The sequence below is a fragment of the Pinus tabuliformis genome, chromosome 7 (genome assembly GCF_031772625.1).
Source record: "Pinus tabuliformis cultivar Carrire ecotype Pingquan chromosome 7, CPIR1, whole genome shotgun sequence".
NCBI classification, from domain to species: Eukaryota; Viridiplantae; Streptophyta; class Pinopsida; order Pinales; family Pinaceae; genus Pinus; species Pinus tabuliformis.
The window spans coordinates 753,804,944-753,831,555 of NC_142293.1; positions in this window are offsets into that span (position 1 = coordinate 753,804,944).

The following is a 26,612-nucleotide window of genomic DNA, read 5'->3' on the forward strand; positions in this document are numbered from 1 at the left end:
CGCAGTTTTAATATACCTCCATCTGCACGCAGGTGTTATAATTCATCGCCACGCAATTCTCAAATATATATCCACGCAGTTTTTGTTTTTAAATACACAAATCCACGCCGTTTTGCAGCACCAGCAATTACTATGGTGTTTGTGGGCGCATAGAGTTCAACACTAAAACCGCACCAGCACAACACTATTTGAAGACCAACGCACCACGCAAGTTAAATCGAAGGCTCACCTCTTTACGCAGTTAATACGCACCTCCTCCACTTGCCTCGTTCTGCATTCCCGCAAGGCAGAGGCAAACACAAAGTTCTGAGATTCAATACATACGAAGAGCAGCACGCCAACAGAGCGTTGTGAAGAGGAGAAACTCAAATCAAACACTCCTCAAAATACTCCATAAATTCAATCTAGAAGCATTCGACATCCAACTGTATGGCAATCCACGACGCACTTGCATGGCAATCCACAACTCTTAATAATTGCAACAACACGTCCAGCGTGTAGATGCTGCCTACAATTGCAGTGTATAGCTCCAACACGTCCAGGAGCTTCGATTTGTGCACATCATAAATCTATATAGCGCCACAACAATCCCTACGCTCCACGCGGCTTCTTCAAACCTCCACGCAGTGCACCATACGCACCACCAGCACACAGGTACACAGGCAGGTTTGAAATACCTCCACGCAGATTTGAAATACCTCCACACAGGTTCACACGCTGTGTCAACACCTCCAACACGCTCTGATACCAATTGTTGGAGATCAGATGCAAAACAATCATAGAAACATATACACAACGATTTTAATCATGCACAGGAACACAAATTTTTTAACGTGGTTCACCCAACCACTCTGGGCTACGTCCACACAACTAAGGCATCGGAAATATTATTAATCAATAAACAGGAGATTACAGAAACTCTCACATTACACCCAGCTATCCGTATGACCACCTATTTTATAGCAGGGAGAATCTAACTGCCTCTCACATCAAATTTAGGATGCATTAATTTTCTCCCAAAAACCTGGAGCTAATCTAGCAACAGATTTTCTATTGTTGTCACACACTGGGATTTTTGCCTATTTCGTCTAAAACAGAAAAATCTCAACATATAATGGCCTCCTGTAGCTCTTCCATGAGCTTCAGCGAGAATACTATCATGCTCACTATTTAGAAGATATCTCCACAATATTCTGTCTATCCCCATTTTGTACAAATGTCCCGCAATGACCAAAAAATACACTTCTCGATTGACTAGTTCTTTCTTCTGTTGATTTGTATATCCTTCAGGCGCCATCTCTATAGTTAATAATTGAATAATGTCAACAAAATGTTCATCTGCTACACCTACTGTAAAGAACTGTGCATCTAGTAGCCCTTCCTCCAAATTATTGGGTTCTTTGCCTATTTCGATCCTTGACAGGTTGTCTGGACTGGTGTTCAACCAACCAGGCTTCACAATAACATAAAAATCATATTCCTGAAATAATAATAACCACCTACAAATATTTCCCCCCAACAAAGGCTTGTTGACCTGGTAATTTAAGGAAGAATGGTCTCTATACATTTTGAAATGACCCCCTAACAGATAATGACTGAATTTTTGCAGTGCGTAGCCCATGGCCAACTCCTCGTGCTCCATCGTTGAATAATTTTTTTCAGCGTTTGATAACTTCCTACTTGTGAAAGTTGCAGGATGGTCCAGTTCACCTTCGCATGCCTGTGTTAATACTACACCCAACGTAATGCAAGAAGCATCCACATGTACATGAAAATCCTTCTTCCAATCAGGAAAGGCTAGGATTGGTCCAATTACCATCTTTTCTTTTAACACATCTAAGTAGCACTGACATTCCTCATCCCAATAGAATGTCTCATCCTTCGTTAGCAGTTTTTCCATAGGCGGGGTAATTAGAGCATAAGCTTTAATGAATTTTCTATAGTATCCAGTGTGTCCTAACGTCGCACGCAACTACTTGATGTTCCTAGGGGCCTCCAAGTTCACAATCACAACAATATTTGCAGGGTCCACCATTAATCCTTGCTTACACACAACATGACCTAGCAAGATCCAAAAAGGAACACAAAATATACATTTTTTGAAATTAAGTGCAATATGGTATCTTCGACATGTATCCAACATAAGGCACAGACTTGCTACACGATCTTTTACCAATCCAAACATGGTCATGTCATCGAAGTATACTTCCAGAAACTTATGAATGAATTCTTTGAACGCTCCTATGACTACACAGGAAAATATTGCAGGTGCATTCTTTATCCAAACATCATAACAGTGTAGTGAAAGCAACCCCACTCTTTCACAAAGGTGGTTTTTCTTCTATCCTCTGGCACAATCTTAATTTGATGATAACTAGAAAACCCATCAGTAAAGGAATATGCCTCCTGCCCTTTGACATTTTCTAACACTTCATCTGTAAACGACGTTGGAAATGGATCATGGACACATGCATCATTCAACTTCCACAAATCTACAAATCCTTATTTAGCCCTTTTGTTTCTTCTCTTGGACTACCATCGAGCTCACCCAATCAGACTCTTCCATAGGTTCTATAATGCCAACATCCAACATTTTATCTAGCTCTTTGTGAACCTTCTCCTTATACTTAGGATTAGGCAATAAGGTCTATGTTTGATAGGCTTCGCATTTGGCTTCAATGTGATCCGCATAACACCCAAATCACCAAGCATGCCCTTTAAATATGAAAACTTAGTGGGGAAGAGATCTTGGTATTCGTGAAGTAATTCAACAACTTTGTCTACTGTAGTGTCATCCCAATAGTCTCCAATATTCACGAACTTCGATTCTTCTTCAGTGCCAATGTTTACTTGTCTTTGTTTTCAAAGGTGTGGAGATGTCTGGGTCCTCTACTTGTGGTCCTTCTATTATGCGATGCCCTTCTGTCTCTAGAATATTGATATTCCTCAGGTCTTCTTCCTCCTCTTCAATGGTCACATTATAACATTCCAATGCATGGCATAGTTGGGTGCTCCAATCCAGTTAGGTCCTTTTCATAGGTTCCTCCATCGTCTTGAAGATAACCACTTTAATCTCTTAAAGCGCTTCGTCAATGTTGTCAAACTCGTCTTCGAAGCTAAAAATCAATAAGAAAGTTTCTTTCAATACATCCCATTCCATAGTGTTTTGGCGGAGCTTTGTTTCGAGATACTAGTTCATAGGGATGGTATCCAAGGTATAACAAAATATATGTACCCATTCTAGCTATGGTTTTGTCCCCTACGCCTTAGTTAGTTTTTACAGGTGATCGTGTGGATCATCCTTCCCACGAAACTTCTCAGTCATTCTGGTATTAGCGTACCCAAATCATAAATTAATCATTTTCCTATAATCCATCTATCCAACAAAGCTTTCCTTATGCATACCCCACCATTGTGCGGGGGTAGCGTGCAGTGATGAGCCTCAATATTGCAACAAGAATGTGGCAACTCCCAATGCTACCGACTTTAATTATCAAATTGGGTTTCATACAAAATTAAGAGGTATCAGCACTATATGTGCAACATATAATGTGTCCTTCCTCTGCTGTCATGAGAGAAAATAAATGCTACCTATTTGCAGGAATGAAATATTGAATTTAAAAATGCTTGTAAAGTAACATGAAATCCTCTTTCTACTTATTCACACACTTGGTTTGCAAGAGAACCTTATTTTAACCCTATTTGTCACATGATATATTTTAACTAATATAAGCATGAAATCTGATCTAGAGAGTACTAACTATTGTGTGCATGTGTAAATATAAAATAACTAATTTTTTAATATTTTTTCTTTATAAATGCAAATGCTAATCTTTCCTTGATCTTTGGTAGGGGAGATAGGTGTGGAGGAAGAGGGGTACAATATTTTGATGGCTTGGAGGTCAAGTAGGGGCCTAATCCCAGCTTCAATAATGATTTTCTCAATTCAGGCTCAAAATAGGCCACTACAGGATTTCCTATAGGATGTATTAGTTCTCCTACAAGATCCCCTAGTTCTCCTACAGGATCCCCTGTTTTACTACATGATATTACATATTTACTATACAAAATTATAATTCACCAAATTACAAAGAAAATCAAATCCAAATTGGATGGGAGAAATTTTTTTATCGACTAGGATGTCTTAGGTCACCATTCCAAGTGGAATCACTCAAAAATACCTCTATTAACCCACACTAAAAAATAGCAGAAAATTACTAGTCAAAAATCTAGAAATTCGAGAACTAGTGAGCTAGTAAATCTATGAAATGCCTAACCTAATCAATTGAAAATTAAATGCGGTAATTTTTTTTTATGAACTAAAATGTTTCTTTTATATAATGCAAGTGGAACCAACTTTATTGAAGCTCATTATCGTGCTCTAAAAAATAGCATAAATTTATTGTTCTTTACCACAAAGGAGTTTCAGAAATCTAGATTTGGGAATAAGAAAGCTAATCCAAGTAGCTCAATGATTACTATGACCTTCCAAAGATTTTCCAAGGATGAAATGATCCTTGTGATCCTTCAAAATAACTTACATCAACCATTTAACCCAATCCTAGAACAATAAATCATTAATACTAAATGCAGAAATAGAAATAAATAAAACAAGAGATGCATGTGAATAAGAAGTGAAAAGAAGGAAAGAAAATAATACAAATGGGCTATGAGGCTCCTGGAATGGCCAAGGAAAAGGAAACTTAGAGACCTACAGTGGAGAGTAATATTTAGAAGCTGAACAAGACACCAATCTTCATTATTTTCATCAATACAATTACATCCCTGCAAGAAAATACAATTCAGCTGCACAAATATGAGATCTCTCCACAAGAACACTAATGAAAAATATGTCCCTAGAGGAAAATTCAACTTATTGCTTATAAAAAATGATTAGGAATCATTCCCCACGAATGGAGGAATCTTTCCCCACCAAAATCCCTTGATTAGTGGATCTGGTTCCCAATACTAGGAATCTGCATTAAATGGTAGGGAACACATTCCTAGATTTTCTCAATCATTAGAGTTTCACAATCTGTGCCATAATTCTGTAATATCTTGTTGATTTATTATTTAATAGTGATCCTCCTATAGTAGGGAGCAAGTCCCTAAATTATCTCCTCCTCCAAATCTTCATGATCTGCCCAATATTCTCATAATATTCCACAAAAATAAATTATATTAGGCACAAATATCCATTTATTCATAAATCTTCCTAATGAAAATATAAAGTTAAAAATACATTATCTAATGAGAAAATAGACGTTTAATGTGCCAAAGGATGGTCATAGGCCTTAATTTATGTTTAATTTAGAGTGTTGGGAACGGGTCCCCTAGGGTCAATTTTGGGGTTAAAACCCAAGTTTTGGGGCAGAAAGCCCAAGTTTTTGTATAAAAAGTGTAAAGTCTCCACATTGGTCCACGGACCATGTGATTGTATAAATAGGGAAGTCTTAGAAGAGTCTAAGGCAGTTAAGTTCAAGTAGGTTTGAGTCATTGATGAATGTAATGGGTATGTGAGAGCTAAGAGAAAAGAGTCTTAGTGCAAGAAAGATGATTTTCAGCTATGTGCACAGAGGCCTAGGGTAGAAGTCTGTAGCTGAATGCGCAGACCCCTACAGCTATGTGCGCAGGGTAGTTGGAGTCTGTAAAGAGGATATGAAGCATCAATAAAGAGAATTATTCCGGAATTATCTGTGTATGATCTATTTTACTTATGTTATAAATGCATGCGATTATGTTATGATGAATATTGGGTTTATGTTTTAATGCTATATTGATGCGCGAATCTAAATGTTTTACTTTGTTGTATGAACACAAGTAAGAATATCTATTTATGTGAAGATAATCGTAATTCATTTTAAAGATATCCAATACTTAAGCTAATCTGGGTAAATACAACAGTAAAAGTTCTTACAGAGGCATGTAAGTGTTTGAATCGCCTATTCACGGTACATGAGGGATAGTCATAGACCTTTGTAGAGGTCTAAAGGACAACTAAGAAGAGTGTATCAATAAGCCTCAAAAGGCTTATCGACCTGCACAAAGGAAGGTTTAGGGTATAAAAACGACATCACTACCATATCTTGGTGTGGAAACTTGGTCCCTACATACCCCCATATTGCTTCGGGTGAAACTTTAGTCTTCACTTTGTGGATTGATGTCGAAAGGGCCAGTAGTGTAGGGATTTTCTTAGCTATTTAATGTTGAACCTGGGTTAGGGCCCATCAAGCCAAAAAATGGTTCCGTTGCCGGGACTGATATCTACATAACGATATGTGTGATGTCGCATCGCTAGAGTCCAACTAAGAAGGAGATCAAAGATTGGCTGGATAGAAATATCCACGAACTTGTAGCGCAAGAGAACATGAATCCACGATTGTCAAAAGAACAATGGTTAGAAAGATATCTGTACACAGAGATACATGAAATCTTCTTATGTTCCTTCCCAGTTGAATTATATGAGTAGATCGGGAAATTGGCAGACGACCAAGGAAGGTGGAGGTCTGACGATCCAATAGTTTGGACCTGGAATTAGTGTGGATTTCGGAAGCCTCGGAAGACAAGATCGCATGCGCTGTTGACCGTTGGCTCAATCGTATCATAGGAGGATTTGTGACAAAGTTCGTAGTCGATACTTCAGTTAGTTACAATGGAGTAGAGTGCCGCTTCTTCAAGGGACCGTGAGGTAAGTATTTAAGGTCTTTAAATACTTGGATTAAGATGATCTTGTGTGAAAAGCAAGTTATGAAGTTACCTTGATGTCTGGAGCCATATGAAGTGGAAATATATTCAAGGGTAGAGGGAAAGCAGACCTTGAATATAGCCCATTGAGTGGACCTCCTCTAAGTGACGACGAGAAAGCAATACAAGCTTCTCCACAGAGCATTGTTGAACTGATAAGCCAAGGGTTCCCACGAATAACTCATCCACCCACACCACATCCATCTTCAACTCCACCACATATGCCTTCACCCACACCAACACCACCTCCGCCACCATAAAAAATGGCGAATTCAATAAAATTGCCTGTGTTCAAGGGGTCAGGAACTTAGGACCCAGATCAATTTTGGTTCGTCGTGAAGGGTGTATGGGAAGCTCAAGGTATTAAAAATGATCAAATGAAGAAAGCAATGTTGGTTACTACTTTGTAGGAACATGTGATAACATGGTACATTAAGTATTGCACTGATAATTCAATGGCTTCATTAGCATATATTTAGACCACGCTAAATAAGGAATTCAGTAGACCTTAATTTGAAGCTCAATCAATTATGGGATTTAAGGACATCATGATGAAGCCTAGATAGACATCTTGGGATTTGGGTAAGAGGTTGAAGTGTACAATCCATGAAGCCAACATGAATCTTACAGATGGGTAGCACCGCGAATGGTTTGTGGTTTCGCTCCTGCCCCATCTAAGGGTTTCTTTGTCACAAGAAAATATTGGAACCCAGGCAGAAGCCCTAGAGATTGCAATGATATTGCATGAGACATTGATGCAAGATGTTAATTTAGGGGTTTAGCAGATTCACATGTAGCTGCAAAACTTGTGCCTAGAATTTCAGAGTTTGAAGAAAGATAGAATAGCTCAACCAGAGGTGCGTGAAGAAGTTTGGTGCCTGAAGTGCAAAAGTTAGGGGCATGAAAAATATCACTGTCCAGTCTTCATGAATTATGTTGCAACAGGGTGACTGATGCCTCTAAGTTCGGAAGCTCAACAAGGGAAAAGTACAGGGCCTGTGCTATGGTGTGCTATCTGTTAGGTAGCTGAAAACATGTGACAGAAAATTGCCATTTGCTGCAAAAATTTGTACAGACACCGCAACAACTCTTCTATAACTTCTGTCAATCAGTGGGTCATGATGAGCATAATTTCTGTATTTATGAGCTAATCATGGACAAAACGCCTGCATATAAGGTGTAGGTAGAAATGCGGCCTCCATACCAAGGTGCTTTGGGAGTACGAGGCGAATATCAGGGGTGCAGATGATGTCGAGGTGGAGGGGGACAAGTTATTTGTTACAACTGTGGAGGACCAAGACACTATGCACGGGAGTGCATGAACCTGACACGTTTTTCATGTCGGTATTGTACTTAGTTTGATCATGCAACTAAATATTTCCTTATATTATTGGCTAAGATACGTGAAAAGGGGGTGCAGCCTCAAAAACCAACTCAGAACCTACAAATGATGAGGGTTGAACCTCACGAAGAGGATCCTAAGGTAAATATTGTGCTATGGAGTGGAATGACAACTATCGAAGATAAGGGGAGGAAGCCTGAAGAATGTGAATGGGTCCGTAAAGCTCTAGAAAAGGAGATTGGGATCTAGAGTGTGCAAGGGAAACATTTATGGAAGCAAAGAAAAGCTTCACTGAGGCCTCTACCTCAGGAAGTTAGGAGAAGCCAACTGAAGAGATGGACCCTTCCATGCTTACTAATTTCTTAGAGACTTGTATGAGGCCGTTGTGCGATAGCAAGGTTGTGAAATGACTGTAGGAGTTGATAAATAAGTCTGTCAGAAAGGAAAATGCTCTTTATGGACCGCACATAGTTAGTAATATTGGTAAGCATAAGGCAAGAACAGGGCGTAAGATGAGGCTCACTGCACAGATAGGAGAATATGAGATGGATCAAGTAATTCTAGATCTAGGCTTAGATGAGAATGTTTTTCCTAAACAAACATGGGAGAGAATGAGGAGGCCTGCACTGCAGTGGTCTCCGATTCAGTTAAGAATGGAAAATCAGTAGAAAATCATCCCCATGGGGAGATTTCAAGGAGTAACAGTTGACATTGAAAGCATGAGCGCGTTAGCTGACTTTGAAGTAATAGAGATTGTGGATGACATCAATCCCTACCCTACACTCCTTGGGATTGATTCAGCCACTAACATGAATGGGGTGATCAATTTGAAAAAGAGAAAGATGATATTTGAGAAGAAATCACTCCATGTAGTAGTACCCCTGGACCCTGCAGAAGGACTGCACTATACTGAACCGGTCTGCAATTATGAAAGCGACGATGATTTGGACAAGATTTATAAGATAACGACACGTGACCAGGATTGGGTGAATCTAACAGCAGATCGATGCATTGCTTGGGACCACGAAATTTCATGCACTTCAGATTCATATGAGGAACTGGATGACTGGCAAAATCGTCTACATGAAGTATCTATGTCGCGCTATAATATGATGACTAAATCACTGCACTGTGTATCATTAGAGGTAAGAAGTCTGCCTTATTATGATGGTTGAATAATGTTGATAAATTTTTTGATGCATTTGAGAGGGAAGTGCTAGACAAGCATCACTTCCAAGCCTTGGATTGGACATTGTACGCTATACCTATGAGATGGTGGGGTACACACAAAGATAGTTTTGATGATTGGCGCATGTACAAAAAGATAATGAGATTGTGGTTTGGTCACCCATAAGTTCGGCTAACAAAGAAATATGATGGAAGGAATGATTTGTGCGATCACCTGGCCAAATAGACTAAGGTTTATGGAGTGGAGCCATAACCTGATTGGGTGCATCTCTTTTTTCATACTTTAGATGTAATAATGATGAACTGGTACTTGGAAACAGAGCTCCGCCATGGCACTAAAAAATGGGACGTTTTGCAACAGTGATTCTTGATGATGTTTAGCTTTGAGGATGCGTTTGAAAGTTTTGATGAGGCATTTTAGGAAGTCAAGGTAGCAATATTCAGAGTACCACATGATCCCGTGGACTTAATTCAACTAGATTGGACTAGTCAGCTACGCCACATGCTGGAATGCTACAATGTGACTGCCGAAGAAGAGGACAAGGATCTGAGGAACATTAATATCCCAGAGACCGAAGGTCACCACGAAGTTGAAGGACCACAGATTAAAAATCCAGATATCATTGCGCCGCTAAAAGCAAGACAAGTGAACATTGGAACAGAGGCGGAGCCATAATTTGCAAAGATTGGGGATTACTGGGATCATGCCATGGTGGATAAAGTCGCTGAATTGCTCTGCGAATATGAGGACTTGTTCCCTACGAAGTTTTTAGATTTGAAAGGGATAATCGGTGACTTGGGTGTTATGAAAATTATGTTGAAACCAAACATGAAGCCGATCAAGAAAAGGTCTTGCCGCCTCAATCCAAAGTATAAAGAAAAGGTCCGCTTAGAGTGGATAAAATGCTTGTAGCAGGTATTATTGAACCAATGGAAGAATCTAATTGGGTGAGCCCAATAGTGGTCCAGGAAAAGAAGCAGAAGGATGAAATTAGGATATGTGTAGAGCTCAGGGAGTTGAATGATGCCTACATACATGATCCCTTTCCAACTTCATTCACTAAGGAAGTGTTGGATAATGTAGGAGGACATGAAGCATATTCGTTCACGGATGGGTTCTTGGGGTACCATCAGATCAAGATAGCGCCTGAAGATAGAAGTAAGACAACCTTCATGACAGAATGGGGATGCTTTCGCTTTACTGTGATGCCTTTTGGAATAAAGAACGTGCTGGTGATATTTTTATGTGTAGTCATCACAATGTTCAAGGATTTCATTCACAAGTTTCTCAAAGTATATTTTGATGATTGGATGGTATTTGGGCTAGTGAAGCACCATGTAGATAGCCTATGCTTGATATTGGATACATGCTGAATGTATTAGATTACGCTCAACTTGAAGAAATGTTTGTTCCGTGTTCCTTTCAGAATATTGTTGGGTCATGTAGTGTGCAGATAAGGCTTAATGGTAGACCCTGCTAAGATCACGTTATAGTTAATTTGGAGGCACCAAGAAGCATGAAGCAGCTGTGTGCAACATTGGGGCATATAGGATACTATAGAAATTCATCAAGAGTTACGCCCAAATTACCGCACCAATGGGAAAGCTTCTCAAGAAGGATGCTACATTATGTTGGAGTGAAGAATGTTAGCAGAGCATGGATATGTTAAAAGAGAAAATGGGCACCGCGCCAATCCTAGTCTTCCCAGACTGGAAGAAGGAATTTCATGTGCATGTGGATGTGTCATGTATTGCGCTAGGGGTAGTATTGACAGAAGCCGGTGACGGAGATTTGGATCACCCTATAGCTTTTGCAAGTAGAAATTTGTCTAAATCCAGGAAGAATTATTCGACCACAGAATGTGAAGGGTTGGCTATGGTGTATGCACTCGAGAAGTTTAGACATTACCTATTAGGCTAACACTTCAAGATGTATACATGCCATTATACATAGAAGTACCTAGTTAACAAGCCTGTGTTGGGGGTGAGATATGCAGATGGTTGTTGGTGTTCCAGGAGTATGATTTTGAAGTCACTGTGAAGCCAGGATGAATGAATGTAGGGCCAGACCATTTGTTGCACATTGAAATAGGAGAGGAACCTACTAATTTGGAGGAAGGACTGTCAGACATGCAACTCTTTACAATTTGCATCGAAGATAACCACTTTGAATATATTATACACTTCCTAACGACGGGAACAAATCTAGAGGGGTATACTAGCCAACAAAAGAAGGAATTGGTGGTGCGCGCGGAAGACTTTTCTATCATTGTAAGACATTTGTATATAATGGGATCAAATGAAATATTTTGAAATTATGTGCCAGAATTTGAATAGAATAGAATCCTTTCTGAAGCTCATGGAGGAGCCACGGGAGGACATTATGTAGGAAAAGAAATAGCACAAAATATTTTACGTGCTGGGTTGTGGTGGTCGACGCTACACAAGGATTCCAAGGCTTATTGTAAGGGATGTGATGCATGTCAGAGGATGGGTAGGCCATCATGGAGGGATGAGCTACCAATGAATTCGCAACTATCATTACATCCATTCGAGAAGTGGGCGATTGATTTTGTAGGATCGATTCAACCTCTAGGAAAGAAGATGGGCACATGGTACACCATCACTGCGACTAAGTATTTGACCAAATGGGCGAAGGAGCAACCTGTGAAGGACTGTACAGGGGCAACAATAGAAAATTTCATATTTTAGTATGTGTTGAGTAGGTTTCGTTTCTTAAATATTTTTATGAGTGATCGAAGTATGCATTTCCTTAATGCGACAATTAGTGTGTTGACGAAGGAATTCCAAGTTTATCCTCAGAAGAGTATGCCATATCACCTCTAGGCCAATGGGATGGTGGAAGTGTTTAATAAGATATTGGAGAATGTGTTGATCAAGATTTAGAATGCACAAAGGAATGATTGGATGTGCACATACCCGCAGTGCTATGGGCTTATAGAACAACTTGCAAAAAGCTAACTGGACAAATGCCTTTCAAGCTAGTTTATGGCATAGAATTTTTGATGTTGATGGAGTATATTGTTCCTAGTCTACACATTGCAATGTTCACAGGAATGGAAGATCGTGGAGCCCTCGAAGAGAGGCTCACGCAGCTGAAAAAACTGGAAGAAGATAGATTTCTGGCTAGATTCCATTAGCAAGTTCAAAAGGAGCGCGAAAAGGCATGGCACGATCGACACATCAAATTGGGCACCTTCAAGGTAAATGATTTGGCTTTATTAGATGACAAAAAGTTTGAAAATTTTCTAGGAAAATTTCAAATGCATTGGTTGGGGCCGTATGTCATTAAGGAGATTATCGATGGTGGAGTAGTTCAACTAGTGAAGTTGAATGGAGATCCATTTCCAAGGAAGGTAAATGGCAGCCAATTGAAGCCATACACCGAGGATCCAGCTAGATGACTATATGGTGGAAGCACAGTATTAGCACTCTAGGTAGCTACAAGGAAGCACGGGACTATAAAATACACTACTCGAGTTATAGAGCTACCCATCGAAGGAACTACGCGGAAATAAGGAACGTCACAGTGTCAGTAGAAGCGCAAGGGGAGTTGTGCTATTAAAGGATAGACCACGCAGGGAAGCTAGAAAGTGACCATTATGGTCACTATTCATGATTTGATAGTGATAAAAAGACTAAGTGGAGTGGGGGGAGACATTTAAGTCAAAATTTAAGTGCAAGATCTTTGAAAATCTACCACCAATCTAGCATTTATGAGAATATTTTGGGGGGAATAGTCAGATTTGAATTCGAAATTGCCTATAAATTACAAATGGTCGCCCAATGAAAAAATATTTGCATTCTAAGAATTGAGGTGTTGAGCTATCACGCACGCATGAACCTAGAGAATTTCAAGTCTTTGGTGGCGAGTTCAGTGTTTGACAAGTTGCCTGAGGAAACCTAGGAGCTCCCTACTAGCCTCATGTCGGTGCCCATAGAAACCGCAAGTGTTGAAGGATTGATGGCCTCTGAGGGAGTTGCCCCTGAGGTTGCAAGTGTAGAGGTGCCCACAGAAAAGCCAAAATCATCGAGGTCACCCAAGCCGAGGCCTACACCGACTAGAGTGGGTCTAAAGATGAAGAAGGATAAGCAGAAAGCAACCCAGGTAGTGTTCGAGTCCCTAGGAAAGCACCAAAAGAAAGACAAGCCTACAACGTAGGAGAAGGGAAAGGTGGTAGACCTCGAATCTGATGAGGGAATGGAAGATACTCATATAGGCACAAAGGATATTGACATCGAGGGAGTAGATCCCATCTCCAAATTACTAGAATACATCCCCCCGCGCCAAGGCAAGGTGAAAGTCTCGAAGGACCCAGATGAGGGAAAATTTATTTTGAATACCCTATTGATACCATACTAGATCAAATTTGAAGGCCTGCACTTGGTGCGCAACCCCCATCCCAAGCTAGAGGATTGGGACTTGGCAGACACAGAGTGATTTGCTGACTTAGATACTGATACCTTTATGACTCGTGTCTTCTATAAGGACTCTGGTGTCACTGTGCTGGAACCAAGGAAATGGATTAGAGGGGTGCACAAGGCAAGATTGTTGAACCTGCTATGGGTGCCACATTGCAACCAGGCACCCAAAACTTTCATGGTGATTAAACAATTTCTATGCTTGGTGCACAACAAGTGCCTGTGGTTGGGGGAACCGATACCAATCAAAGATATGCTGATCCATAGGATCACCCCTTACTACTGCACTCAGGGTTGGATCTGTCCAAAGCATTTGGCGAAAAGGTGGGCGAGCACAACCTCGTCGAAAGAATGAAGGACAAGTTCAAGCTTGTCAAGAAACCACGCGGTTACTCAATCTCCAGCATAACCGACCCCGGGGTTAAGGTAGCCACCCAGATTTTGTCTAGGAAGATCATGAGAAAGTGTCATGCATATGAGGTGCTAGCACGGGTTGTGTCATTAGTAGCTCAGTGCACAGAAGGTGTACAATTTAATTGGGCATGCTACCTCTGCAGTGAGTTTCTCACGAACTACAAAGAAGCACAAGACCATAGTAAGACCTTCACTTATGCCTAGATTTTACTCTTAATTGTGCTGGTTGCATGGGAATTTCGGGAGGATAGCCAGTTTCCTCCCATTGACTCAAATCTTCCAGAAGCAGCGAAGTTTGCTTCACTCTGGAGTATAAAGGACGCCGAGAGGGTGAAGGATAGTAAGATCTTCTAGGTGTTGATGGAGGAAAGCATCCACACCACAATCAACTGCAAGCTGAGGCTCTCACCAACTACCTTTGAGCAGTTGTTAGGATATGTGGAGTTCAAAGCAGACTTGCATTGCATTTACCTTAGAGTGCGTAAGTACGCTAACCAAAAGTGGTATGACCTTCCATACTTGGCAATAGATGATGCAATAGCAATGGTCCTAGAGTGTTGGACAACAAAGTGGCCCACAACCTCAGATTTGTTAGCTGGGTCCAGTAAGTCTTTCACACAGTAGAAGAAGGAAGAGGCTCGGTTAAAGATGCAGCAGTTGGTCGATAGGAGGAAAAAGGAGGCTAAGGAAAAAGCTAAAGCAGAGTGTGCTACTAAGGAGTAGGCAAAAGAGAAGGAAGAAGAGGAAAAGTGCGACTCTGATAGAAGTCAGAATTCCCCTTCGCCACATATGGATGAAGAAGAGCAACAATCAGGATAGGGTGGTGCAGACCTGGAGACTACTCCATTCTAGGTTAAGTGCACTTGGGAGTAGGAAAAGAAAGGGCAATGGAAGAATTCCAAGGCCATGAAATCATCACTTGACTCGATCACTTTGATAAAAGGTGATCTGAATGACATCTGGGACACAGTAAGGGACACGACCACGGAGCTATCGCATCAATTTGAGCAACAATAGAAGCAAGCATTTGTTGCCATTCAGACAGGGTTGCACTAGCACCAAATCCAAACTATTGAACTACAAACTAGTGTCAAGCAGGGTATCGCGGTGTCGACTAGTGTGGCGCCAGGGACCTTTGAGGAAATGAATATGGTCCACTCCATGGATCCTCAAGTTGTCGCATTGTCGGATGGAGCTTTAACTGCAGAAGCAGAAGTTGAGAGGGCCACCATCAGCACACCCAAGAAGGTTGGATTGAAGTTGTTCGTGCTTCCAAGTGAATCCCTTCACACCTTGCAAGATAGTGTGATCGTGGAACTTTGGGCCCGAGATCAGCATGCACTGAATGTGATCAACAAACAAAAGGATAACAATGACCAGATGTTTGTAGAGAATACTTCTGCTATTTATCTCCTTAAAAATATTTAGGAGAAGAATGAGTACACAACAACTGTGGTAGCTGAAGCATACAGAACTGTCCTAGAGCTGCATATCCTAGAAGATGCGTCGGTCGACACCAGAATTTGGAAGCCCACTGTAGGTGTGCATGATGCAAAGATAGAGATAGCTAAGGTTTAGTTTGAGTTGAGCCTTAAGATCACATAGCTTGAGTTGAAGACCTAGCCTTTGACTCCACCATAATTCAGAAAGTAGTGTGAGGAAGCTCTCAATGATGCAGTTGCAGCAGTAGATGCTTCGGTGAAGGATTGCAATACGCTCTTTGAGTAGTCACTCGAAGTAGTTACCAATCTGCAGGAAGATCCCAACCCACTGTTGGGCATGGGATCCCTTGCAACAAGTTTTGGGGCTCAAAGCCCATGTTTTGGTCAAAGATGGTGTAGAACTCTATGAAGTATGGGCATGAAGCATGAATTGTATAATCGAGTAATAGGGTTGTCCACCCTAAAATATTGTAATTTAATGTAAATTTGTGTTGGCCTACACATGGTCTGCGAACCATGGGATTGTATAAATAGAGCAAGGCTCTAAGTTTAAAGACAGTTTTTGAAGCTTAGTGGAAAATAGAATAATGAAGGCATGGTTAGAGTCTAGAGTGGAATCTGAAGTGTACTGGGTCGTAGTGGTAGGAAGAGGCTTTGTAGTTGAGTACGCAAAGGCCTAGTAGAGTCTACAGCTGAGGGCGCAGACCCCTGCAGCTAAGTGTGCATGGCAGAGTTGGGTCTGTACTTGGGATTGAAAGATAATAAAGAGTATTTTATTCGGTGCATCTGTTTTGAAATCTTTATGTTGATGTTATTCATTACTTTTACTATGTTTATTTACTATGCGCACTTGATGAATACTTGTATGAATGCTTATAAGTGAATTTAATCTAAGTAATTAGCCAATGGAGACTAATTAGGGAAGACTTGGGTAAATAACATGGGTCACGTTGTGGCTCGAGCTGCGCGAAGACAGTATCACAGGGCTCGAGGTACCCGCAGGTGCGCGTAGCGCAGTAAGTGCGAAGGTTGGAATGCGTTCAAATCACCTCATCTTAGACATCCCCAGGGTGCAGTTCTAGAACCCTCCCATACTACTTTGGGTGAAACCTCAGTCCGCGCTCTACGAACTATTGCCGAAAGGGCTAGTAGTACCGGGATTTGCTTGGTTAAATCACTTCCAAACCTGGGTCAGGCCCCACTAATCCAACAAATGGTTCTGTTGCTGGGACCAGGATATGCATAAGGGATGTCTGATGTCATGCCACTAGAACCCAATAAAGAAGGAAATCGATGAGTGGTTGGATAAGAAGATTCACGAGTTCGTGGTGGACATGACCATCAGTTACAACGAGGTAGAGTGACATTTTCTCAAGGTACCACAAGGTAAGTATATTAAATCTTTGAATACCTGGATTAAGATGCTTTTATGTCAAAAGTAGGTTATGTGAATAAATTAATGTTTGGGACTGCATGAAGTGAAATATGTACAGAAGCGGAAGTAACGAATAATTAGAAAATAGTCCTTTAATTTCAGCCTCGCAGGAGAGCGAGGACGTCGAGCTCGCAAAGGTTTCTTCAAGAAGCGCAGTCAGTTTGATAAGGCAACGGATTCTACGGTTACCACCCACACCGCCACCCACTTCACCTCCTTCACCTCCATCTCCACCCACTCCACCTCCACCACCTCCACAGTTCAGTATAGCGAGCGCGATCAAATTACCAATATTCAGAGGTGTAGGGAATGAGGATCCAAACAAATTCTGGTTCGTGGTAAGAGCAGTATGGGAAGCACAAGGTGTCACAGACAATGACATTAAGAAGGATACATTAGTGAGCGCACTGCAGGATCGCGCATTAACGTGGTACATCAAGCACTCTAACAACCACCCAAACGGAGGAATAGCAGAGATCCAGAATGTGTTGAACAGAGAATTTAACAGGCCAAAATCAGAGATGCAGTCAATGATCAGGTTTAAAGAAATCATTATGCTCCTAGGCGAGACTCCCTTGGATCTGGATCAATGGCTAAAGAGTATGATCCATGAAGCCAATATGACGTTGACAGATGCACAACATCGTGCATGGTTTGTAGCATCTTTGACACCGCACTTAAGGATGACGCTATCACAACAGAAACTTTCTACCCAGGCCAAAGCATTGGAGATGGCGATGAGATTACATGAGACCCCAATACAGGACCCTAGGTTGGGAGTTTAGAAAATCCAAGTGCAACTACAAAATCTATGTTTTGAAATGCAAAGCTTGAAGTAGGATAGGGCACTACAGCTAGAGGTGCGTGAGGAAGTATGGTCCATAAAATGTAAAGGTCAGGGCCATGACAAGGATCACTGCCCAGTGTTCGCGAACTACTTGGTAGGAGGAGGGCCAATGCCATTGAGACTGGAGGTGTAGGCAGGGCTGAGTGTGGCACTGGCTTTATGGTGCACGATTTGTCAGATAGGAGGGAACACACGACGGACAATTTTCATTTGCTACAAAAATATACACAGACACCCCAGCAATTGTTTTGTAATTTTTGCAAGTCGGTAGGCCATGTTGAGCGCACTTGCCACAGTTACAAACTAATGATGGATCAGGCCCTATCCTATAGGATGTAGACCGAAACTTGAGCCCTCTTCCCAGATGTGACGATGGCGTGTGTTGGATTTCAGGGGTGAGGTCGAGGAAAAGGTGGAATGGGACCAGGAAGGGGCCGCGGACAATTAAGTTGTTACAATTGCGAAGGACTAGTGCACTATGCCCGCGATTGTACCAACCCGACAAGGATATCCTCTTCGTATTGTGCTCAGTTTGATCATGAAACAATAGAAAGTCCTATGTTAATCACAAAGATGCATGAAAGAGGGGTATTCTAGCCTCCCTCGACTCAGAATATACAAATGATGAGGTCTGAGCCACACGAAGGGGACCCTAATGTAAACATGATGCTCAGAATCGACACAACCACGGGAGAAGATATGGGGAAATAGCCAGAGGAATGTACATGGGTTTGAAAGGCTCCTGCAAAGGAACCCAAGTTTGACTTAAAATGTGCAAAGGAGACATTCGTGGAAGCTAAGAAGAGCTTCGTGGAGGCCTCCACTTCAGGTAGTAAGAATCAACCAGAGCCAGTAATGGATCCTTCAATGCTCACTACCTTTCTGGAGACATGCATGAAAATACTGCGTGATAGCAAGGTGGATAAAGGAATATAGGAACTAATCACCACGTGCATAGGGCCAGGAGAGCTGTGCATAGTTAGAAAATTGGGGAAGCATGCATTGCGCACTAGAAAGGGAATGAGGTTGACTACACATATTAGGGAATATGAAATGGATCAGGTAATCCTAGATCTAGGTTTGGACAAGAATGTATTACTGAAAAAACATGGGAACGCATGGGCTGTAGAATTTTGTAGAATTTTTCCTACAAATCAGCTAGCTTTGATACCATGTAGAACTTTTTCTACAAATCAACTAGCCCCGATACCATGTAGAAATTTCCTACCTGTAGATCAACTTGGTAATGCAATGCACTAAAGAAAAACACTTGATCTAATTCTACAAAAAATTTAGCAGAAGCTTAATCAACCATGAGAAACATCAATAAGAACACATATAACTGATAAGAAGGAATCAAACGCACATAACACAGAAGATATAACTAAGGGAAAGAACAAGCCTAAAACCCCATCTCTGTATTATTATACAAGTGGAAATATGTCTGGATTACACAAAGCCTTAGCTAGGAAGTTATACAGCTCTCAATACAATCCCTCTGATGCTCATAGATAGTCAAAGGCTTCTCACAAACCTTCTCCTCTACCCTCTAAGCCTCCTATTTCTATGCACAATTTTTCCTGGGTCCTCCAGCTGCAACCTGTGCGATTCTCACCTCACACACAACACTGACCTTTGAAATAACTGCACAAACCTGAAGGAGATCAATCCTCATCATGGATGAGATTCCTCTATAGGAAAAATATTCATCCAACTAATAGTACATTGTCCCTTATTTGATCTCAACTCGGTCTCTGTCTGAACTGACATGCATGAATTATTTAAGCTATAATATTTAGTTATTTGAAAATACCAGTTGTTACATGCATGCAAGCATTAACAAACTGAATCTCATTAATTTAACAACTTGTTAAATTAATCTAACTGGACTTGACTCAGTTAACTGAGCCAACTAATTACAACTCATAATTACAACTCATCCTCATCCTTTAACTGATGGATAAATCCCTCAATCGAAGGAGAAACTGTTGCATGTCCTCACATAGACTTCAAATTCATAATTCCTTAACTAATTAACTCAAACTGAATTAATTAATTAATTTACAAACTATTGTTAATATCAAATTCAAATTTTACTTCCTATTTTAGACAAGGGACTGTCTAAAAATAGGAATCCAACTTGAATTGCTAAAAATATAACTTCCATTTTTAGCACTTCCATTTTTCATTCCCTATTGCCCAATCCAGCACTGATGCCCAAACTGCTATTTTTAGCAGTGATACTTTTAGCACTTCTATTTTTAGCGATTTCTTGTTTCCAATTTTCAACACTCCCTCTCAACAAGAAAGGATTCCTCTCGAACTCAATCTTGTACCTCTGGAATGTTCTACATGCAACACATTTACCAAGTGTGGTTGATCCAGCAACTCTTAGAACAAAAAAACTCCCTGTTAGAGCCTAGATTTGTCTCAGGTTGAAAAGACAAGGTTCTAGGTCCACATAAAACCACGATCAGCCTTGTAGCTAGCCCTACGAGGACATGAGAGGGCTCTCTCCAGGTCAATCGTAGCGAAAGTTACTCAATGGGGTTGGAGATGACTGATTTAACAACTAATTTTGGGCTAGGTATTAAGTGCAAAGGATTTGATTTGAGTTTTTGGAGGTTTTGTTGAAAAAAATGGGAAAGGCAAATTGGGCTCGGGGATGAGGCACAGTTTCTGCAGAGGTCTGATTGGGGCAAGGAAGGCGATCGCTTTGATGCTTTAAAGTGAGTGAGATGGATAGATCATAATGGTGAGGCACTACTTAGAGCAAGAGAGTCTAAAGAATTTTCCTTAAATAGATGAAAACATGAAAATTTAAACAAATTCAAAGGAAGAGCATAGCAGTTATGGATTCTACCTTAATCACTCATTTGCTCAAATTCAGAAGAAGAAGCATGAAAATGATACACATAACACTAGATAAACTTACAATTACTCAGAGAAGCACACCATCAAAACATAAAGCCACATGGATCCCAAACAGTGCTAGAAAACCCTGGTCTTTCCTTAGCCAAAAATGCAGAGATAGAATGTACAATAGAGTGCCAAACTTTTCCCAAGAGTCCAACCCTGAAAATGACTTAGAAATTACATGATATAGACTATACCAACCCATTCCCTTGCCTCCAGGGGTCGAGCTCATCATTCTAGGAGTTGTTTCAACCAATTCTAAACAAAGCACTAAAATTTAGGCAGTCAAAACAGCTTGCCTCTATAAGGTAGGAAACTGATTCATTCATTAAATTTTCATTTTTTGGTGAATGAATCCTATAGAACAAGTAAATAAATACCAAAAACACATCATTTTCACCCAATTACATCAAGATAGGTCAAAAATAACATCACAAAGAGAAACTAGTCAAACTGGCTGAATTTTTGAGTTGGAAGGTGAAAAATTGGGCAAAAAACCTCTGTGCGCCGCGCCAATTTCTGTATGCGTCATGCCACTTTGGTGCTGATTTTGAGGTACTTTCTGAAGTCCAAATTGATCCCAAGTGTGCTTGTTGGAAAGCACTACCTATCTACTTTCCAACCCAAGTGGAATTTCTGAATTTGGTGCCAATTTTCCCCTCCAAAACCTCAATCTCCCAAGACTGCTTCCTGTGTGAAATTAGGGACAGAGAGGTCATTTTTAGGGTGTTTTTGACCTCCTTAGGACTCAAAACTTGCCCAAACTTCTTGGCCATGCACCAGAAGTCATGATTTTTCATGAAAAAATCAAAACTATAATTTTTTTTGCATTTGGAGCTTCCAATCATAAGCGCTCGGCATGTGGCGCGGCGCACTGGGAGAAAAACCCTCTTTTTTGTACAAAAATTTACAAAAATACCAAGAATGCCCCAAATTTATTGAAATTTGGGCTGGAGCTTCTTCATCAAGTGTTATGTTGGGCTAAAGAGGCCTCTACCAATATCTAAAGACGATCGAGCTCCCTTTGCCTCTTTTGCTTCTTTATTGCCTTCCTCAATTTCGCCTTCAAATTCTTGATTCGGGCCTTGCACACCTTGTTTCGTGCCATGTAGTGGAAAGCCATGTGTCTCAAAAATGCATGGTATGTGTTGGCCTTATCCAACATCCTCTCTAAGTGCATGTTAACTCTCTCGAGATTGGCCTCCCGATCCTCATTAATCTCTTGCTCCAATGACGTGAGCTCAACTCTTCTCCTTTGTGCATCTTGGCGATGCTCACGAATGTTTGTAGCTCCATGATTGCTTGCTGATATTCAAGCTATTCGTTCCTCTACTCCAAGTGTTTCATGGTCCACTTAGCCTTCTCCAAGTCAAGGGATAAGGCTTCGATCTCTGTTTGCTGCTCTTGGATGATCTCTCTAAGTTTGGCATTTTTTGGACCCGTATCTGTATCATCATCATGAATGAGAATGAAGTCAGTCTCTCTTTCACCTGAAGGCTCACCTAAAGGCCCCTCATCCTGCATTGGCCTCTTTCCTTTGTCTTGTACCTGTGATGCTAATGGAGGAAGCGAGGCCCCTTCCACCCTGGGTGGAGATAACACTCCCTTTGCTGCTACAAACAAATGTCTGGTGCCTCTTTGAGATGTGATGAATATTGGCACACTAGCAGTCTCATGGCGCTCATACTTATGAGAAGGTTCACCTTCATGATTAACCTCTGATAATCCCTGTGAAGCTATGAAGAAGCCACGAGAGATGAAATCATCCCAAGTGATGCCCTGCAATCCAAGCTGACGAACCATGAAAATCTTAATAAGAGAAAAATGATAGACACTGTTAAGTTGCTGTTGATGGGTTTTATGTCGTATAAAGGTGGTCATCCTCTCTATGTTCCAGCAAATGAAATAGGGAATGTTCATCATCCGTACCCAGGTGAAATGCATGAGCAACCTGATGTGATAAGCATAGAGACGAGAGAACTGTCCCTCACAGCTGAAATATTTCATGATCAATCTCATTAGTGGAGCATATTCATCTTTCAGATACCAGAATGGGAGCACTCTCTTGAGCTGCCTCAAGAAATTGGTTTTGATGTATGGCTCATAATTCTGCCAGACAATCTTCTGTTTCTTGTGCCATGGTTCACCAATGTTTGGTATACCGGTTGCTAATGAGACAGATTCTGGTGTAAGTGTGAAGGTGACACTAGCCAAGATAGCTTGATCTTCGTGCAAGTGTAGCACAAAAAGACGAGCCAACTCATGATGAAATTGGACACTAGCCACCTTTTGACAAAACTCATAGCATGACTGATGCTGAAAAAAGTGCATAGAAAGAGGGAAGGCCTGCAATTCTGTAAGGGTAGTCGGTTCTTCCCTAACATGTCTGCCACTTTTAGGAGGCCTCCGAGGTGCCTGTTCTTCCAAGGGAGAGTCACTTTCAGTTTCCACTTCATAGTCTAATGAATGCTCAGATGCCATGACTGTTGTACAATATACCTTGAAGAAAAGATGTTGTTGTATATGGACTGTGCTAGGACTACTCCTTATGAAACTACTGTGTTGTAATGCAATATAGTTGGATTCTGCTGCCAAGGGGAAAAGCAAATGCAGCCAGGGAATGTTAGGAAGGGGAAATAGTAGGGGATTAGGGAATATTGAAATAAATTTAATTAGGGAGAGGAGGGGGATTTTATATATGGGAATAGTGTTTAGGGTTTGGGATTGTTGTATAGGATTGGGAGATTTTTATAAGGGCTAGGGTTTTGGGGTTTTGGGATTTGAATGTAGGAAAGAAAATGTAGGATTGATGAGCTTAGTGGGGGGGGGGGGGTAGGAAATGATGAAACAAGGGAGAAATGGGGAAGGAGGAGAGTCCTTGGTGACAAATTAAAGATTTAGGAACCCACAACAATCTTCCTTTGAAGGCACTTTAGAGGGAGGGTTTGGATTTTTGTGTCAACCGTTACCACCCATAAACCACCATCATGTATCACAAAATTTGATGCAACATCAAGAAGAAGGCCCTACCTGGAAAATCCATGCAAGGAATGAGCAACTTGAAGAGATTTGAAACAATTTCGGGCTTTGGACTGTATGCACCGCGCCAAGAACCCAAAGCACCGCGTGCTCCCAGTGCGTCCTGCCTGTTCAAAATAACACTGGGCAAAAACTCCCAGTGCGCCGCGCCACCTGTTCTGTGCGCCGCGCCGGCTGGTTGCAGGCAGTTTCACCCCAAAACAAGCACTAGCTCACCCAACTCAGTTTGAAATTCTTTTCTTTGACCTTGGCATGCAAAATGAGATTGATCTTCATGGAAAAGGCTTATAAAGACATTGATTTGATTTTTGGTTCCTCAAAACCCATTTTTGTAATGTTTTGAAATTGGCACTTTTTCACAATTAATACAACTCTGACTTTTTGTTTCCTCCTTGATTTTTTGTTTGAAATGATGAATTTCTTGACAAATTTTTGCAGGAATAGCTGACGTGTGATTTGGAAAAGGAGACCAGGGCTGCGCTTGAAGAATTCAAGAAATGAGTATTTTGGAAAATTATTACAAAAAAAATGAAATGTCGACTTGTCTTCAAAATAGAGTTTTGAAGAAAAGTCATAATCCATCCATATGACGATAAAAAATCTTTGAAATAACCACTTATCAAGAGCCTCCTTCTGGCCTGCTAGCTTTATTAGACTTTGTTGAAGACCAAATTGACTAACCCTAGACCTAATGACTAAAATGATTGTTATGACCTAGAAACTAAAACATGACTGCAAATGACTTTTAAGACTTGATTTTGATGAACAGACCTGAGCTAGAAGTGCAAAGCATGAGGGGAATGAATGACAAAAGCCCTTCCGACAGATTTATGGCATGCTACTAACAGAATGCAACTGATTGAGTGAGATGGGACACCTAAACATGAAATGCAAAAATAGTTTTGCTCTTTGACGGAGGGATGACTAGACCAACTCTAACATTGGCTCAAATGGGGATGGTAGCTCCTTGGAGGTGCCAAGAACGACAGATCTCTGGAAGAGCTAGACAGTGCCTTCATCCATTGGGCTATGGAGTCATTATTTCGACAAACAATACAAGACTCTGACTCAATTTATTTGACTGAAACTTGACTCAAAATGAATCGATAATAACACTAAAATGATTGAAAAAAATGACTCGACAAACTGAACTCAAAACTAAAATCTTTCTTCAGAATTATAGCCTTCACTTCGGGCCCCAAACTGAAGAAAAGATCACAGCACACACTTGCAGCGAAACTGAAATAAAATGGTATTTACAATGACAATGAAAACAACAGAAATAACTCAAAAAAGGATTGCTTGAGCAGCCGACCATTGACCGGCCCTCTTGGACAATCTTCCCTATTCATCTCCTTCAGAAGAAAGGCATTCTGACCCTGGTATGCTGCAATTTTAAAAGGACCTTTCAAAATATTTTCAAACTTACCATGCTTGCCATTTTCTTCATTCCTTGCATCCCACTTTAAAACCACATCATCCAAATGAAATGTGTCCGCCTTTGCTTTTCTGTCATAAATCTTTCTAATTCTCTCCTGCAACTTGAATGTGTTTGAAAAACATCCTCCCGTGTCTCCTACAAGTGGATCATTTGATTTAGTCTTCTATGCATTGGATCCTCTTCACTACCAGCCTCTTGAAGAAGTTTGACTACCGGAGCTGCAAGAGAGGTAGGGAACACTCTATCAACTCCATAAACTAGCTCAAAGGGGGACATACCAATGGATTTCTTCTGACTCACTTGATCTGCCCAAAGTGCATGGAACAACTTCTTATGCCAACGTTTCTTGTTTATTTCCAGCATCTCCTTAATTATATTAACCAAATATTGTTGGAAGACTTCACCAATTCATTGCCTTGTGGATGATAGGCGGTTGAGTGTCCCAAAGTAATATGATATTTATTACAAAACTCAACCATCCTTTTTGACTTGAAAGCTGCTGCGTTATCAGTGATTTATTCGGGCAACCAAAACGAGACAAAATATTATTCTAAAGAAATGAAATTATTACCGCATCCGTAGCTTGCCTAGTGGGAATTGCTTCGATCCACTTCATGAAGTAATCTGTCACTGTGAGGATCCATCTATGCTGACCTAAAGAAGAAGGATGAATTTCACTAATGAAATCCAACCCCGACTGCTGAAAAGGGGCACTCACCTCAATGGGCTTAAGCGGCAAAGGCTGTAATATCTATTTTCCTTCAAAAATTTGGCAGTTATGACAGCTCTTGACAGTTTTGAACATATCAGCAAACAATGTCGGCCAATAGTATCCAGCCCTCAGAATTTTGTTTGTCGTTGTTTTCCAAAAAAGGTGACTGCCACAATCTCCTTTATGGAAATCCTCCATGACTTGCTTCGCTTCTTCCTCCACCAAACAATTTAACAAAACGCCACCGAGATCTTTCCAATAAACTGCAAAATTCAAAATACAAAACTTAGCAACCTTTAACTTAAGAGTTCTAGCTTTGTTTCTAGCCATACCAGGCAACGCGGACAAATTCTGAAGGACATATATGATATCTGAATACCATGGAGAAAGAACAAACATTTCTGATGCCTGAAGTGACGAACTTTCCTCATTTTCATCGGACATAGAAACATCCATATTTATGTCCAAAACGTGCAGATTTGATTTAGCCATCAACTTTGCAAATCCCTAACCTTTAACAAGCTTTGTGGGCCTTATCTCCACATCATATTCCAGCAAAGCTACTATCCACTTGCCACGTCTTCCTTCAAAATCTGTCTGGACCAAAATGTCTTTGACAGCAACGTTACGAACATAAGCTAAAATATGG